The sequence below is a fragment of the Pezoporus wallicus genome, unplaced genomic scaffold (assembly GCF_028554395.1).
Source record: "Pezoporus wallicus isolate ANWC-B61680 ecotype Strahan unplaced genomic scaffold, APGP_CSIRO_Pwel_v1 contig_5601, whole genome shotgun sequence".
Lineage (NCBI taxonomy): Eukaryota > Metazoa > Chordata > Aves > Psittaciformes > Psittacidae > Pezoporus > Pezoporus wallicus.
In genome coordinates, this window is record NW_026642944.1 from 994,636 (window position 1) to 1,007,947 (window position 13,312).

Consider the following 13,312-nt stretch of genomic DNA (forward strand, 5'->3'; position numbering starts at 1 on the left):
GAGCAAGAGGGACAGGGACATGGGGTGTTTAACTTAGCTGTGATACTCAGACAGCACAAAGCTGGGAATCTCATGGTTCTGTTTTTGTTTTTTTTTCTTTTTCAGAAGAAATATCTATGAGAGATACAATTGACTCCTTGTCTAATCATTCTTCCCAGTTCCCTGGCTAGTTAAGTCTACTGCATTACATGACAATGCTGGAACATGACTTTAGATCTAAAACAATTGATGAACTGACTCATAACACTAATCATTTTAGGTCTGAAGTAATGTTCTGTTGTGCCATAATTAAGATGACTCAACATAGTTTCTCCACGGAGAGCATTTAAAAGGATAAACTTTTACCCTTAAGAAAGTTTTCTGTACCTTGCTCTTACTTCTTAAGTTCCATGATACAAGAGACATGGAATTTCACTGAGTATTAGTGTTTATGGTTTTCTTCTTACCCAACTATTTCCAAATCAGAAAGAAAAAAGAAAAAAAAAAAAGAAAATCAAGACGCTAGAAATGCTGGCCCTAAATCTTGGGAGTACCTTACATTTTCATACTGGGAAATAGCATTAAGCCACTCAGATTGCTAGTATCCTTAGAGTCCTAATCAGATCTGCAGCAAAATGTTATTATCTCATGTTTAATAAGTGGCCACATCCAACCCTCATCCTGTCCCCTTTCAGTGAACCAGAGGTCTTTCTTAACTACAGGAAAGAAGAAAAGTAGCTTTAAGTTAAAGAAAGGATTGGAGTATAGCATTCAGCATATTCATAATGACTTTTAGTTTTGGGAGGTTTTGGATGTGCCAGCTGATACTTAGCACACAGTTTCTAAGAAGTGTACCCGCTCTTGCAAGTCTTTGCTTGCAGGGTGCATGCCAAGCTTTTGGCTTGCTACCCATGGCTTGTGGTAAAACAGCAGCATCATGTAGCAAGGGAGTTGGACTGCAAAACACTTGTTTGTTCATAAGACACTTGCCTAAGATTCAAGCTACAGTCCATTCCTAGCCCCTTTGAAATCCTTAGAAGCTGTGACATAAGTGTCACTGAAACCTAAACTTCCTTCTGCCTCTCACTGGTACTGTGAGGCTAGTAAGAGCGCTTTCCTGTCCCCAAAGATTGGGACTAGTCCTGAATCTTTATGATAAAGGAATTCTCTATGCTAAACTATATGTTCTAGTGTAGGAGGTATAAAACATCTAGACAAATCCAGTTGCTCATCCCTACAGCCTTTTGTTTTCAAAAGCTTCCTTCCACAGCTTTTACCACAACTATTTTTTGTTGACGAAGGCGAATAGGGCAGCCTTTTAGAATTTTAAACTGTTGCATGATTTTGTTAAAGCTTTCCTGAGTTCTTCACAGGAAAATCAGTTTAATCATCTATTTCTTATTTTCATTGCTGGTAGGCATATGTTGTGTAGTATAATGTACAACTTAAACTCCACACTGCTGTCTCACTGGTCTCCTCACCTTGGTTACTGTTACGCTCTCTTCACACCTAATACTTCCATGCTACTCAGCTAGACTTTTCCCACCTGTAGCCTTGTCAGATTGTGGAGAACACACATTGAGAGCCAAGTCTCCCTCTGGTATTTGCATAAGTAAGGGCTTACCTGTTCCTTTTCCCTGCCACTGCCATCGTTTGAGGCACAGTGTCTTTCTAACTACTGTTTAAACTGTTCAAGAACCAGGAATACCTTTTCTTTTCCTCTGCAGAGAAGACAGCAGGCTGAGCCCCTGTATGGCTGTAAGTGCCTCCTAGATGCAATTGCAAAGACACAGAATTCTGAAGGCAGCTATCGTAGCTGTAATATAAAAACAGGATTACAAAGGTGTAACTGTGATGCCATCAGATGGAAGAGAATGAAAAGAACAAAAAGTCTGTGACAAGTACAGCCTGGAGAATGAACAAGAGAAGAGATATTAGGGCACAGACAGTCTGAGCTGCATCCTCACTTAAGAGCTGTGGTTAGTTTAGCTTCTGATGTAAACATGTCTGTCTGGCATAAAGGTGTTGGGGTAGCTAAGTATAGCCTATCTATTATTAACTAAGGATTGTTTCAGAGCCTTGTAGTAAAAAGAATATTTTTCCTACGAAGCAATTTCCTAGTATTGTGACTTATTTCTCGTAGCTGTCTTGTCTCGTCTCCTCCTAAGGTAAGTTCCATAAACCATGTTGCCCATGTTATCTTTCAGATAGAGATGGCAGCAGGGATTTGTTTTAATGCAAAGTATACTGTTTTACTTGAATACAATGATTAATATGGGAACTTGGTAATTCTTATTTTTTTGATTGTTTTTCTTTAATGGTAAAATCTCTAGCTCGCACTTCAGCTATTTTGTAAATTTGTGTAACTTTCATAGCGTCAATCTTACACTCTAGGTGTTGAACAGCATTTAAAATATGTTCATTGCCGAAAAAGTAGAACAGGATGAACTTCCTTTCATTTTAATGGATTCAGGTTTCCGCATAGTACACTTGACCTAGTTAGTTACTGCATTGTCAGCCAGTTTCCTTCTGCTCTTAACCCACAGACATGGTGAAGTGCAATTTCATGGGGATTAGAGGACATTTCCTAGAGGATGTAGAATGTTAGAAGAGTTATTTGATGGTTAACAAGGAACCTCAAGGCAGCAGCCTGGCTGGCTCAGGAGTACTTCTTAGCAACTGTATTGTAATGACTCAGCTGTCCCTAATCTCCACTTTCTGTCTTGTACACAGAATCTCCAGATGCGATGATGCAAGTAACTGTGAGCAACATGTCCCCTTTATTACCTTCTAGCTCCTTGTCAAAAGAACTGTAGTTATTTTCCTAGAGCTGATAGGGAATAATTCAGGAGTAAGGACTGAACACATTTATTTCGTCTGATCCGTTGGGAGCATCCGTTTACTTCCCTGCTTTGAACTAAACCAGAAAGTGCAACTAGTGACCAACGCAGTTGCTTTTCATAATGCATCCTTGAATTTATAGAGTGCTTTGTGCTTTATAATTAGAACATTCCTTCTTCAAGGAACTTACAATCTTAAATCAGACAGATGTGATATGGGCAATTAAAAAAAATAATAAAATGCAGTATGACATGGAGCTGAAAGGAAAAGCCTTGCAGAGATATGCTTAGCACAGTCTTCGCAGGATTGCTCCACATGCTGCACTTCTGATTGCTCAGTGTTCAGACCTGCTCTTCTCCAACAAAAACAATATGATTTGGTGCCAACTGTGGTTATGGGGTGCGCAGAAGATGACAGAGAGAGACAGTTGACTTTGTAAAGGCCATGAAAGAGCACAGAGATGATGAAAAATTTGGATTACCACCAATTCAGTTTCCCTTTTTAGAATATTTCTAATTTCTTAGCCTGGCAATTCCTCTGGCCTCCTTTTTTTTTTTTTGAAAAAAGGTATTACCACTTGACCCAGGTAGATTATAATGAAGATGTAGAAAAGTTCAAAAATACCAAATAGCTGCTCCACCAGAACCATCTGCTTAAAGATAATAACTCTAAATTAACTGTAATGAATGTTATGTACATTTAGCATTCAAGCCATCTGACTTGGCTGCTTGATTCAAAGACCCTTTGCATCTTCTAAGAAAGAGAATTTGTAGCATAATGACAAGGCTAATAATTTCCACTTCTGGTGGATTAAGGTAAGGAGTGAATTTCATAAACCAAAATACCATAAGAGTGATAGCATTCATGTCAGGTAGTATGTCCAGTGAAAGCTATGCTGTCTCATAATAATCACAACAAAAACGTGGATAAATATCTTTACTAATCTATTAAGTAACTTAAATATGTTTAAAATCTGTGAATCTTGGAAAACTGGAATATATAATAAGAATTCTAATTTTAATGATATCAAAGCCAGGATTTCATTTCCTTGGTACTGCAACATAAAAAATTAAGGATAAATGTGATGAGTTTCTGCTGGAATGAATTCTGGAATTTATCATCTAGCAACTGTACACCTTCAGAGCTTCAAATGTGATACGAAATACATTTAGACTGATGAAATTTTTCCCCAAGGAGAAATAAAAAGAATGTCATAAAATGCTCTTTAAGACGTGCATGGTCCATAACATTCAGTTGGAGTGTTAAGGGAAATAATAATTATTCTTTGTCCTCTTTCTAGTGCTTCAAATTAAATTGATTTTCCCTAGTGCACAAATATGCTCAGGCAATGGCGAATTTTAAATACTTAACCCATTTGAAAACAAAATCATTCTGATATACATAATTAACTCTTAGGTTTGCGAAATTCTAATGATTTTGGTTATCCTGTGGAAAATGACCCTTTTGTCTTTGTACACTCTTATATGCCTAAAATAGAGTAGAAACCTTATACCAAGAGAGACTAGAGGCTCAGAGGGTGGAACTGTTCAGAACTGTAAAACAAGATCCTTTCAGGTCAAACCCCTGTCAGGTACAGAAAGATCCATAATCCATATGATGCATTATTTAGTATTGAACATTGCCTTTTCAAATAGAGATATTCCGTCTATTCTGGTTTAGAAATCCAACTAAAACAGAAAGTAATAATAAGCTGAAAAAATAATATCAAAAGAAAAATAAGCGGAAAAAGCATTATCAGACTATCCTGGGTTAATAATTGACTGTTTTTTGTGCATAAAAAGATCTCTCCAAGTTCTGGGTTTATTTGGAACTTTTTTAGAAATAGGTTTTAGCAGATGGGATAAAGTGTCAGTTGTCAACATGACTTCTGTTTTTGATTTTACCAATAAACAGACATAAGCTAATTTGGAATTTTTAGGAACATTCAGTGCGTAATGGTCCAGTTCTGCTTTTATGAAGTCAGCGGTGTCATTGGCACAACATAAAGCCAGTATGGAGATTTCCAGAAAGTGCAGTTTCAGCCTGCTAGTATCTCACTTTTAATCTTTTGAAATTGTTCTTTCTCAGCATCTGAAAGAAAAAAATCTAAAGAGTGGTCTTGAGCATTGAAAGCTGCAATGAAATTGAAGATTGGAAGCTGTGTGCAATGCCTGATGAAATATCTTTAAATTCTATGGGAGCTTGTAAATGAATATTAAATGATACACAGTAAAACTGCCTTATTCCACCAGTGCCAGAGGTCTGCTGCATTACATCCTCATCCAGGCCAATTTTGTGGCGCTAGGTGAGCAAAGTATTTCTTCCCACCTTTCCTGTAGGCTTTCAACGACAAATGGAATGGATGGGACTGCAGAGCTGGGTAGGGTAACTATTGTGGTAGACCTCGTGCAGGTAAGGGACATGAGGCACACAGTATATTAGCCCAGGTAGGGTATAAGTGCTGAAGAAAATTAATTCCTTGTGAATCTTTGGGTGTTTAAGAAAGCCCATAAATGTGTTTCATTGTGAAGATTATCTAAATGGACTAAGCAATAACAACGTTTTGGGAACATTCTAGTATGTTTCATTCAAGAAGTCAATCTATTAAAATAAACATTGATGTTAGACCACAATAAGAGGAAATAGTACATTAGTTTAGGTATTGCAATATATTTTTACACTATATTCTGCTCTTTAATAAAGTTTTCTAGACCACTAGACACCTTGTTGACACAGCAATTTCATTCAGTAAGGAGCAACTGCTTAGACAGATAAACGATATGATCAGATAGGCTTGTTACTACAGCAACAAATAGATTACTAATTCTGTCCTGAATTACCCCTCCTTACTTTGCTTTTTATAGGAAAACAACAAGGAGTGCAGGTAGGTTTCAGCATTGCTGGAAGGGTATGATTTAAAATGTATCTATCCCCATTTACCAGAAGGTGAATTACTTTATTTCTCCATGACTTGGAATTTGAGACACCTGGGTTTTACCTGCAAACATGGAAGATTTCAAAAGTGACTGAATTTAGCACTGAATGATACAGGAGTATGGCGAACAGGCAGTGTCAAGCATTAAGACTCTTACTAAAGATGTATTTTTTAATTTTGTTGTTCCTTAATGGTGAGTGGAATGGTAGCTCTCCCTTCTGACATGTTCATCTCACCACCCAATTTGGTGTTACTAGCAAACTTGGTGAAGTCACTATCAGTTTCATCATCCACATAATTTCCGACGATGTGGGCTAGTGTGGAGTCAAGTGTTGATCCCTGCAATACTCTGCTTGTGAAAAAAAGATGTGAGATGCACACATGTGGATGTGTATGATAATAGTCACCTGAATATTTGTCTGAGTCACAAGTACATTGAAAATTTCCTAACAATAAGCCTTTTTAAGTTATTTTTAGATGTCTACTTTTTTTTTTTTCAGCTGTTGATTGGTATTTCATGAGACTTTTGTTTCTTCTTCTTTTTTTTTTTTTTTCCTGAAAGATTTTTGGGAAGTTTCTTGGGGAACATTTAATTACTCTAAAATGTTTCTGAGTTTGCCTTCCACGTCACTCTGTGATTTTTATTTTTTTTTCATATCCGGAGGTGCATCTTCTGAAAGACTGATACACAGATGTCTTTTTTTTTTCCTCTTTTGATTTACTAATGAACAACAAATTGTGACTGAAAGTGAATTTACTGAAGTTACTTAACTTTATTTGAAACTTCCAATGAAGCATACAATCTACAACCTCCATGGGAAGCTATTAGAATCTTTAATTACTCTGACAATGAGCAGACTGCATTTTATTTCAAAGTCCAACTCATCTAACCTCAGTTCCAGTCTCTGAGTTTTATCATCATTAGCAAGTTTCTGTGTCTAAGGATTTCATACAAGTTTAACGAGTTGTTCTTTACAGTCTGTTACAACTGTAACACCGTGTGTTTACTAATATTCTCTTCCAGAACAAGAACTTTCTAAATTTGAGCACATGGCAAATTATATCTAAAAGCATTTAAAGTCAGTCCTTTTTTACACTCATTGATCTTCTTCATCTCACATGCATGGATCTAATGTGTTTCTCATCGTCAGTAAGTTCCTCCTTCTGTAACTTGATTATTGTTGCAAGCACTAGTGTTACACTATTAATACAAAGGAAAGAGAATGAAGACAACAGTAGAAGGCAAAGAAAACTTTCTTCAGTCTGGAGGTTGTTTCCTTGCCGCTAACAGTGTGGCTTAGTGCTCCATGGTGTAAATCCATGGAAGTCTTAAAAGAGTGTTCTTTTTCCCTGGGATAATGGTCTCTTATATTTTGTATATTTTTTGTCCTGGACTGTGCTGACCATAAGGCCCTTGCTGGATCTAGAATATCTTGTCCAAAACTCAAAACTGTTTTCTCTTCCAACTAGCCCACACACAGTCAGTGACCACAAAACCACATAGATCCTGTCTTAATGAGTTATTTGAATCTTACGTTCCAATACCCATTACTCAGTCTTCTCTAGCGTCTTTGCCTATCTTCTTCATAAGAGTTAGAAAAATCTCATACAAGGTGCAAAAAGCAGACAACCAGGAGGTGATACTTGATTCTGTAGGTAAACCATATTGATCTAAACTTTGCTATTTATGGCAGTGAACACGTATGTTATCACAAGGTAACATGATTATCATAAAGACGATGTAATGTTGGGAGTTGTGTCATAGATGAGTGACACTATCAAGAGTAGTTTCCATGCAGAATAAGGCAGAATTTTCATGGAGAATATCAACATGATCAGTGATAGCAACAAGGTGGCTACCAAGTGATTTCTTCCTTGTGATTAGAACTGGCTTTGCAACATAACAATAAGGTATATTCCCCAAAACAAAACAATGTATAACCAGGAACAGGAGAAACTGTGTTTCCTTCCTTTTGCTCCTCCATGACTTGAAATGCTAAATTTGTATTTCATAACTTGTGAAGCTCTACAGTTAGCAAGTCTTAAGACTACTGTGTGATAGGCAGGATGGATGAAGCACAGAAAAGGACTTTTTCTCAATTGCTGGTACTGCTCTCTAGTCTTGTTGAAAGGCAGTTATGTCAATTTTTACATCCAAGTTTCTTCCTAGGGAAAACATAAATTATATAAAATCTGTAATATTTGAAATTTCTTTTTTATAATTGGTATGACTCTTTGCTTATTGAAATGTACTATGTTATTTGCATTTTCAGAACAGATTGATAAGATCTATTATTTAATGCTATGACAATTAACAGAAATACATTTTTAAATATTGTTGTTGTTTTAGGGCATTATATATAAAGGAAACCAATTAGCTGCTGAATAAGAGTTCCGGCAGGCATTTCCTATCATGAGGGCAGTGATTTACTTTGCCTCCATTTTCAGTTTTATCCCTTGTTGCTTTTATTTCATTTAAAAGAAACAGGCAGACTCCTGAGGAAATATGTTCGTATGCAGCTGTCCAGTCCTGCCATAATACCCATTAGTCTGAATGACGCAGAACAGAAGGTAGAACAAATGGATAAATACTTTTTATTGTAAAATACAATTAATCTAGATTCAGACTGAGACAGGGAGATTAACCTGAAGGAAATAAAGAAATACAAGATTTCACCTATTGAAATTACATTTCAGTTTGTAAATAACAAATGAGGTAATAAGAGATCCATGCACAGGCCTGTTTTCTACAAACTAAAGAACACAGACTGCAATTACAGATTCTTCTAAAATATGCTTGATAAAACAAAGCCATCATTCTCATTAGCCCATTTGAGCCATTGCATTTTTAGGAGTTGGCAGTTAGAAAGGCTGGTTTTATGAGAGATAGCCAAGACACATGCCAAAGTCTTGTGTTCATAAAGCAAATACCAAACCCCTTCTTTGCAGTAAGGAGACACATGGCCTGTGGGAGAGGATGTAGTCTGGCTTGTCAGGAGGAGACAGCATATTGGAACGGTGTCTAATAGTAAAGTACAGAAATGAATGTTTGCCTTTCCTTTTATTAAGAAGATGAGTGACTTGCATTCTTCCTCCTGTAATGCCTTTTTCCTTCAGGATATAAAAGGCACAATCCCCCAGATGAAGGCATCTATAAAAAAAATGCTAGGTGTCCTGTGGTTAAAATACTGTGCCCTTGAACTCTGACACTGATTAATTGCAAACCTTAAGATCATCCCGATAGTGCGATAGTTACAGATGCAAATCTCAAAGTTCAGAATGTAGCTCAAAGGAGATAGACAGCTAATGTGCAGTAACTTGTTACTCTTTGAGATTGTTTGTTTGTGTGTTGAACCTTTGGATTTTCAAACCAGTCTGGAATTTTAATGGAAGTGATATGCAAAATTGCTCAAACTAATCTGAGGAGGAACAGAAGACCTTTGAGTATTTTTCCACATGTGACAGTCTGAAAAGTAACCTGACAATAGCTCCTCAAGTAACAAGTCAGGCTGCAGCAATGGAGAGATGTGTCTTGACACATCTCCCAGTTGGTGTGGGGAATAGTTGGCAGGGTTACATCCTGGTGTCAGAGCAAACTCACAGAGCCACAGAATGAAGCCTTCTGACAGACACCCTGTTAATCTCATTTCCAAGACTCCTTATGTTTGTGGTCTCAGGGTGACATATTGGTTTGCACTTTGGCAAGTAGAGTAAACCATTATTGGATTCTAGCTCAACATTATTACCAGTGCAAACATCTTTATAAGAACATGTTTTTATTGGCAGAAACATTTCTATTTACATCTAGTTTATTAATAAAAAGTCTGATTATCATTGGAGAGCCACAGTCCATGTAGTCAACTAAACACCTCCCCATTCCATATTTATTTCTCAGTGACATCTACTTTGATGTCTATCAGTCAGCTTTCTTAAACTGCTTATTTGGCATGTTAAGGGTATTGCATAGTGTTATTTTTAACCAGAATGTTGTGCAGTACCAAGTCAAACAGCTTATCTTAACTCCAAGCTTGTTGCCTCCATGTTATACCTCAACCAAAACTTCAGTCTCATTGGTGAAAGCAGTTTCATTTGACAAGATCTATTTTCTGTAACACAATGTTCACAAGCAATAATTATATTCCCAACCTTTCATCTCTTGTGTTCTATAATAACTCATCTCCTACTTCACCTGGATTAATCAAGTAACAAGTATCTGGGTCACTTCCATGCTGTTGTGAATAATTGAACATTAGCTGTCAACATGGCCCTAACTAATATTAGTGCTATATTCTTGTCTAGCTCTTTTAGGATTCTTGAGTGCAAGTCCTCCTAGCTTTTAGAAATTCCTCTCCAAAGATGATGCTGACTACAGCATCCTCCTTAACCCATGAGCTGGACAAGACTTTTATCTTCTTTGCTGTACCATGTGGTTTTTAAACACACAGACACAAAAAATACTCACAACAAATATAAACTGTTCTGCTTTTTCTGCATAACTCCTTCTCAGTGAACTGATACCACTGCTTTGAGCAGCCAGAATCAGGTTAGAAAAGCTAAATTCCTGAAAGAGCTAAACGTAGCCAGGAATGTAAAAGGCAACAAGAAAAGCTTCTGTAGGGACATTAGTGATAAAAAGAAGGCTACGGGAAAAGTAAACTGTCTCCAGAAGGAAACAGTAGATGTGGTTACCTGGTAGATAAAGAATGCTGAGGTACTCAGAGGCTTTTTTTTGCCTTGGTCTTCACCAGCAAGTGCTTCAGCCAGATCATCCAAGTTACAGAGGCTAAGGCAGGGACTGGGAGAATGAAGAGCCACTCGCTGTGGGAGAACATCAGGTTCGAAGCCATCTAAGGAACACAAGGTGCACAAGACTGTCTTATGAAGACATACTGAAAGCTGGGCTTGCTCAGCCTGGAGAAGAAAAGGCTTCGGGGAGACCTCAGAGCAGCTTCCAGTGCCTAAAGAGGCCTACAAAAAATCTGGAGAGGGACTTTTTACAAGGGCATATAGTGATAGGACATGGGAGAATGGCTTTAAACTGGATGATGATAGATTTTGATTAGATATTAGGAAGAAGTTCTTTACTGGGAGGGTAGTGAGGTGTCAGAAGATGTGGCCCACAGAAGCTGTGAATGCCCCATCCCTGGAAGTGTTCAAGGATGGATGGGGCTTTGAGCAACCTGATCTAGTGGAAGGTGCCCCTGCCGGTGGCAAGGGATGGAAAATAGATATCTTTAAGGTCCCCTCCAACCCAAACCATTCTATGATTCTAAGATTGGAGCTATTAGGATAAGACATAGACATGAACAATAGTATTTTACTGACCAAATTTCAATTGAATCATAAGAATAAAAGAAAATAAGGGTAAGAGGTGACATTTGGATCTAAGATTCTATTAATAGAAGAGTTCTGATAATTGCCTTATCATATCTTTGAAAACTCAGGGGATACATGAAAGCAGTGAGTTTCCTGGAGAATTTCTCAGCTAAGAACAACACAATGATTTGTTCAATCTGATTGTTTAAAATTCCTTAACAATATAGAGCTAAAATCAATAGCTTTTCTGATCTAGATCCTTTTACTGTCGAAATTTCCTAGCCAGATAGCATCTTAACTCTCCTGGTGTTCTGTTTCCTTCTTTAGTGCAAGTCTTGTCAACTGAAATGTTGTGCTGCCTTATACAGCCAGTTTCTAACAGAGGCCTCCTGGGGAGCCATACAATGCAGCAAGTTTCTCCTTGGTGACTCACTATCCTTTTCCCAGCATTACAGCACTGCTCTTTTCAGAGAAGAGATGCTCTGAATGGAAAAGGAGAGCTGCATTATCCTTTTTGTTTTGATATTAGATGTAACCCTCTGGCTCTTGGTAAGCTGCCAGTGGTAGATATTTGGATTTTCTTGCCTTAGCAGGTACCGGGACTTTTTCATGTAGATGGCGAGGTCTTAAAAGTCCTTCTGTCTGAGTCAGGGCCACTTAGCTAGACATAAACTCTGTGGGAGCCACATGTTCAACAGAGAGCATTTTCTTTCCATAGTTTCAAATGTATTCATAGAGACTTTTTATTCAGTCTCAGCCAAAATAAAAACAAACAAGAAGAGTCTACCTCCTGCACTTTACTTTCCAGAGGCTTCACAGCCTGTAAAAAACAGAACAAAACATTGGTCTACAGGCTGTCTTATGTTCTCTTGGTAGTGCTCAAGATCTTGTTTGTAGTTAACAAATCCCAGCCTGTTCCCTGGTTCCACAGCTCTGACCAGATAAGATCAGTCTGAATGAAGGAGAAGGGAACAAAGCCTTCTCCCAACTTTTCATGGAAAGTTTCTGAATGGAGCAGTAAAATATAATTCAGATCCACAGCTGAGACCCACTTCCAAGCAAGTATTCCAGGTGCTAAAGGTACACCCCGCATGAAGTTCTGCTTCTGTGTCAGACTTTGCTGTTTTCATTGCATCTCCTAGTCAGTAGCCAGTGCTTTACGCCATTTTACTGTTTTAAGCCCTCCAGGTCCCAAGACTAGTCTCATGAATTCTCAGTTAAAAATAGTAATTTATGTAACTATGCTTGGTTGGTTTTTTTTTCCTTTTTTTTTTTTTTTTTTTTTTAACTTGAGGAACCTATTGAATCATACGTCCAAGATTTTTCCTACATACTAGCTGGAATTTTATCCTTAAAATAGTGGCTGAGACTATCTAGCCACCTGCTCAAAAATCACACAAAATATCGGTATACCAGTTACTAAGAATTTTGCTGATACCTGTGTTCTCTTTACTCCAGATGAGGAGTCAGAATGAGGCTCCTAGGCTTTACCAAAAAAAAGGCAAAACTGGTAATTTATTTAGAGATAAGCTAGACAGTTTCTATATCAACTATACATTGATGTGTTTGCATATTCATGATTGACATAAGACACATGAAAAATTGCCAGCTATCTGTGTAGCCTTGATTTCTCTTTTCTCTGTTTCCATTTAGCTTTCTCCTGTCATTGTGAACTCTTTCTAGGGTGTTGACATCTCAGCCTAGGTCAAGGACCTACTAAAAAGAATTGCACAGACTAAAAGATGGGTCTATCTATAGCCATAGATTGTATTTTCCCACATCAGCAGTAGTGTCAAGGGTCTGAAACAGCTCTCAGCGTAAGTCATATTTTCTTTTTAAACCTAGTTCATGTTATCTTAACATTTACTCAAAATTTCCATGGGTTTGGAAGCTCTTGTATATATTCTTGAAGCATTGTCTTGAAATTAGAAATGATCACTCACTTTTTGGCAACAATATGAACAAAAGTTTTATATCCCATTAACCATAAACATTTTCCAGTGATGTGGATTAAACAGCTAGTAAGTGCTGACTTGACCACCCGACCAGAAAATTCAGGTTAATTTTCTATTTTTGTAGTTTTACTATGATTTATTTTTTCCTATTTTAGTTGAAAATTTAGTGTTCTTTTCCTGTGAGAAATGGGATGAAAAGCTCATTTGCAGATATATTTTGTGAATCCTCAGCACATGCAGAAAAAGAACACTGATAATATTGCTAACACCAAAAAATGGCAGTGCA